Raw genomic sequence first — 6,000 nt, 5'->3', positions numbered from 1 at the left:
GTTGCTCTTTCCCAGCTTTGCCCACCTGGGTATTCGGTGCGGCACTGTGGTAGATCTGAGGGCCGGGGAGGTGGGGTTGCTGTGGTCTATCGGAGTTCTTTCTCTCTCACTAAGCACCCTGTCCAGACGGCGACTGGTTTGGAGTGTCTTCATCTTGTGCTGGGCCAAGGAGACAGATTGGGAATACTATTGGTGTACCGCCCACCTTGCTGCCCAATGGCTTCCCTAGCTGAGCTGACGGAGATAGTCTCGGAGGTATTGTTGAGATCCCCCAGACTTGTGGTACTGGGGGATGTCAACATTCATGCCGAGGCTGTCTTGTTCGGGGCAGCTCAGGACTTCATGGCCTCCATGACAACCATGGGGCTGTCTCAAGTTGCTACTGGCCCGACGCATGTATCAGGACATACTCTTGATTTGATCTTGGCCACTGGTCATGGAGATGGTGATCTGGAGGTGGGGTGTTTTTCATCTACTCCATTGTCATGGACAGATCACCGCTTGCTGAGCTTTAGACTCACGGCAACCCTTTCCCTCTGCAGAGGTGGGGGACCTATTAAGTTGGTCCGCTCCCGGAGGCTTATGGATCCTGTTGCTTTCCAGAGCGCTCTGGGAGTTTTTCCGGCTGATAGCACTGGCGCTCCTGTCGAGGCCATGGTCGATCTGTGGAATGCGGAGATGACCCGGGCCATTGACATGATCGCTCCCGCGCGCCCCCTTCGGTGCAGAACTCAAACAGCACCGTGGTATACCCCGGAGCTGAGAGTGATGAAGCAAGAGAGAAGGAGGCTAGAGTGCAGGTGGAGGCGAACTCCTGACGGATGTAGTCATTCTTTGGTGAGTGCTTCCACTAAGTTGTATGTAAAAGCGGTTAGGGCGGCAAAAAAGTCATATTTTGCTGCCACCATTAGATCATCTCTTTGCCGCCCAGCGGAGCTTTTTAGGGTGGTACGAGGGCTTTTACATTCTGGCCCTCCTGATACTAAGGAAACATCGGAAGCTCGCTGCAACGAATTTGCGGAGCACTTCCAGGATAAGATTGCTTGCATCCGTCGGGACTTAGACTCTGATGTTATGACAGATGACTCCATTGAAGTGTCCAGAGCGCGGTCTTGTCCTTCATTGTTGGATGAGTTTCAGTTGGTGCAGCTCGAGGAAGTGGACAAGGTGCTTGGAATGGTGCGGGCGACCACGTCTGCCCTTGATCCTTGCCCATCTTGGCTGGTGAAGGCCAGCAGGGCTGTAACCACCGGCTGGGCCAAAGAGGTGATAAACGCCTCCTTGAGAGAGGGAGTAGTCCCTGGTAGTCTCAAGGAGGCAGTAGTGAGACCTCTTCTAAAGAAACCTTCTTTGGACCCAGATATTTTGAACAACTATAGACCGGTGGCGAATGTCCCTTTTTGGGGCAAGGTCCTGGAGCGGGTGGTCGCCGGCCAGCTCCAGGCGCTCTTGGATGAAACCGATTATCTGGATCCGTTTCAATCCGGTTTTAGGCCTGGTTTTGGCACTGAAACAGCCTTGGTTGCCCTGTATGATGACCTTTGTCAGGAGAGGGACAGGGGGAGTGTGACCCTGTTGATTCTCCTTGATCTCTCAGCGGCGTTTGATACCATCGACCATGGTATCCTTCTGGGGAGGCTCGCGGAGTTGGGAGTTGGGGGCACTGCTTGGCAGTGGCTCTGCTCCTACTTAGCGGATCGTCGCCAGAAGGTAGTGCTTGGGGAACATTGCTCGACACCCTGGACTCTCCATTGTGGAGTCCCTCAGGGGTCGGTCTTGTCCCCCATGCTCTTTAACATCTACATGCAGCCTCTGGGTGCGGTCATCAGGAGTTTTGGAGTGCGTTGCCATCAGTACGCTGATGACACGCAACTCTACTTCTCCTTTTCACCTTCTTCAGGTGAGGCTGTTGATGTGCTGAACCGTTGCCTGACCGCGATAATGGACTGGATGAGAGCTAATAAACTGAAACTTAATCCAGACAAGACTGAGACACTGTTGGTGAGCTCTTTACCTGCCCAGATGGTGGATGTTCATCCTGTTCTAGATGGGGTTACACTCCCCTTGAAGGAACAGGTTCGTAGCTTGGGGGTCCTTTTTGACCCTTCCTTGTCGCTTGAGGCTCAAGTGGCCTCGGTGGCACGGAATGCGTTTTACCATCTTCGCTTAGTAGCCCAACTACGCCCCTATCTGGACAGTGACGATCTCGCCTCAGTTGTTCACGCTCTGGTAACCTCTAGACTGGACTACTGTAATGCGCTCTACGTAGGGCTGCCCTTGAAGACCGTTCGGAAACTTCAGCTAGTGCAAAATGCGGCAGCCAGGTTGTTAACAAGGACCCGCTGGTCTGCGCATATACCACCTGTCCTGGCCCGCCTGCACTGGCTGCCTATTTGTTTCCGAGCCAGATTCAAGGTGCTGGTTTTGACCTATAAAGCCTTACACGGTGTGGGACCACAATACCTTGTGGAACGCCTCTCCCGCTATGAACCTACCCGTTCACTTCGTTCAATATCCAAGGCCCTCCTCCTGGTACCAACTCATCAGGATGCCCGGAGGATTGTTATTAGATCTAGGGCCTTTTCTGTGGTGGCCCCCGAACTGTGGAACAGCCTACCTGTGGAGATACGCCTGGCGCCTTCGGTACTTTCTTTTAGGCGCCAGGTTAAGACCTGGCTATACTCCCAGGCATTTTAATGTTCAATGTGTTTCATTTAATTTTTTTTTCCGTTTAACTTGTTGCTGATTTTATTGTAATTTTATTGTAATATTGTATTTTAATCTTGTTTTGTTCACCGCCCAGAGAGCTATTCGCTATGGGCGGTTTAAAAATGAAATAAATAAATAAATAAATGTGTGGCTCGAATGGTGCTCCTTGCCAGGTGGCACAGGCGCCTTCGCAGTAAAGGTACACTCTTATAGCACTGTCACTGTTAGTACATCTGAAGGATAGGAGCCATCCACCAGAGGTATTTATTTCATTTATTATTTATTTATTATTTGCTTTATATCCCGCCCTGCCTCCCAGCAGGAGCCCAGGGCGGCAAACAAAAGCACTAAAAACTTTAAAATATCATAAAAACAAACTTTAAAACACATTAAAACAAAACATCTTTTTAAAAGTTTCTTTAAAAAAGCTTTCAAAACATCTTTTAAGATTAAAAACATTTTAAAAAGAAGGTTTAAGAACATATTAAAAAGCAATCCAACACAGACTCAGACTGGGATAGGTCTCAACTTAAAAGGCTTGTTGAAAGAGGAAGGTCTTCAATAGGCACCAAAAGATAACAGAGATGGCGCCTTTCTAATATTTAAGGGGAGGAAATTCCACAGGGTAGGTGCCGCCACACTAAAGGTCCATTTCCTATGTTGTGCAGAATAGACCTCCTGATAAGATGGTATCTGCAGGAGGCCCTCACCTGCAGAGCACAGTGATTGACTGGGTATATAAGGGATAAGACGGTCTTTCAGGTATCCTGGTCCCAAGCTGTATAGGGCTTTGAACACCAAAACTAGAACCTTGAACTTGGCCCGGTAGCTCAATAGCTCAGTCTTAGAATCATATCATCTTGGCCCAATCCTGCTTTCCATATGAATCCATAATGGCAGGTCCTAAAGTATGCTATTCTTTTTTTAATCAGATAGTGTACTGCTTAGTTTGGCCCTTATTTAATTCTTTTATTTTAAAAAAGTTGTTTTTTACTGGAGTTGCCAATAAATGAAATGGGGACAGGGGGCTTTTGCATACAAAGAATATGCTTCACCATTCAGCTAATGCTTGAAGAGGTGTCCAGGTCATGCTAGCACCATGAAAAATTTTATTGCCAGGAACAATTTCAGGTTTGCTGCCTATGGACATTTTCATATGCAGGTCATACACCAGTTTTCTTTCTCAAATTAGTTTATACTGTGCAACACCCTAAATTTTGCCCAAATAAGCAGAAATATTGTTTTCATTTCTACTATTTTATAAAACAATATAATCTCCTGTTTTATGAAATATTTAATATTTGACATATTGTGAGATCTGCATCTTGAGAAGCATAGCTATAACAGACTATGCCTCCCCTCCAAAATGTAATTTGATACTATTTACTTATTGTTTGTTCAGAAGATTTATACGCAGACATTCAGCCACAAATGTCCCCAAGACTGCTATGAGATTATGCTGGGGAAATTGGTTTGAACACAGCATGATGCATACTTCTTATTTTCTTTTGCAACTAACAGTTCTATCATGCAGAGTTTTCACATGATAGAATCTTGCCAGGGTAAGGCTTAAGCCAGCTTTTCCTCCTTGGGCTTTGATTAACTAAAAAGATGCCCCAACTAATCAAGCAGCAAATTATATATATAAGAAACATTATTACTTCTCTCATACACAGAAGGAAAAATGCATTTTCTAAGATGACAACCTTCATGAATCATGTAAAATCAGACAGAACATGCCTTTTTGTTCAAAACTACTGGTTTTGCTAACACAAATATCCTATATGTGTCTATTTAGAAGTAAACCCTTCTGAGTTCAATAGTACTTACGCCCAGACTGGTAGGCATTGCATCCTTAGTGGATGAATCTTCTAAAATTAAAATGGGTGATAGCCAACAAAGTCAGAGTAGTCCCAATCAGTGGACTTCCAATGATTTCAGTGAGCCTACTGTCAATATGAAAATGTTGGATAACACTCATGATTTATCAACTGAGATTTATTTCATCATGTGACAGTGCTGTTAAGGCCACATTGGCTTGTCAAAAAAGAAAAATTGATTCCTATATGACATTCTATCCTGCATTAATAGAATTCACATACACATCACAAAAGAACCTTAAAGACATCTGTTAAGGTCATGCTGCACACATTGCTTGGTTTAAGGTGTGTACCTATAAAATATGAATGTGCATATTTCAAGAGTGTGCTTGTAATACTCCTATTTTCATATGAAGGATTACTACCTGAGACCCACAATGCTGCATGTTACTACACCTTACTTTCATTGCCTGCTCTTCATTTATTATTTATTATTTTATTTATTAAATTTATATCCTACCCTTCTTCCCAGTAGGAACCCATGACAGCAAACAACAAGTGATAAAACACTAAAAACATATTTTAAAAAATATTTTAAAGCATCTTAAACAATTCCAGTACAGATGCAGACTGGAAAGAGGTCTCTACTTAAAAGGCTTGTTGAAAGAGGATAGATCTTCAGTAGCTTCTGAAAAGACAACAGAGATGGCAGTACTCTGCAATAGCCAAATCTGAAATGGCTTCTGTAGTAGGGGGTGTCACACATTATGGAGGATGATAGGAAAAATCAGTTCACTGCTGCTTTGTATCCATGCACACACATTTACATACATCTCTGTGTGCACTAGTCAAGATTTATTTAAACATGTTTACCCTACTCTTCAGCCACAAAAGGCTCCCAGAGCAGCTTACTGATGAACAAAGTCCCTGACCTCAGGTTTATAATTTAAGTAAACCGATATGACAGAAAAGGGGAATGGATTAGGAGGGAGAAGGAAATAAGCAAGCTCAAGTACAAGTTGATAGTTACAAGTTCTTCTCATGACCAACTGAAATGGAAATGGTTCAAGGTTTGGGTATTCAGGCAAGCCCTGGGTCTCTTGCACTGGTCCCCTGATCTCCTGTCCCTTCTTTCTTTTTTTTTAACCACTTTTTTTTAAAAAATGCACCCACCATCTGAGGCCAGTTTGTGCCATGAGCCTTTTAAGTACCTAGCAATGCTCCAAGGAGGTGGTGGCAGTGGGGAGCCAAAAGTTGCTTATCAAGTTACACCAATGAAGTGGCCCTCTTCCCACCCTCTGCTGCAGACTTAGGGATACATATCCCCATTTCCAAACACACACACACTTCAGAAATTAAACTTCTACAGACCTAGGGGACAAGTTGAAATATGAAGACCTCTAGTGCATGGGAATAAGCACTTAACACACAAAAAAGATCCACACACAACAACTTTCCACAAGGCAAAACA

This window comes from Rhineura floridana, chromosome 9 (assembly GCF_030035675.1).
Source record: "Rhineura floridana isolate rRhiFlo1 chromosome 9, rRhiFlo1.hap2, whole genome shotgun sequence".
NCBI classification, from domain to species: Eukaryota; Metazoa; Chordata; class Lepidosauria; order Squamata; family Rhineuridae; genus Rhineura; species Rhineura floridana.
This window is presented reverse-complemented; position numbering follows the sequence as displayed.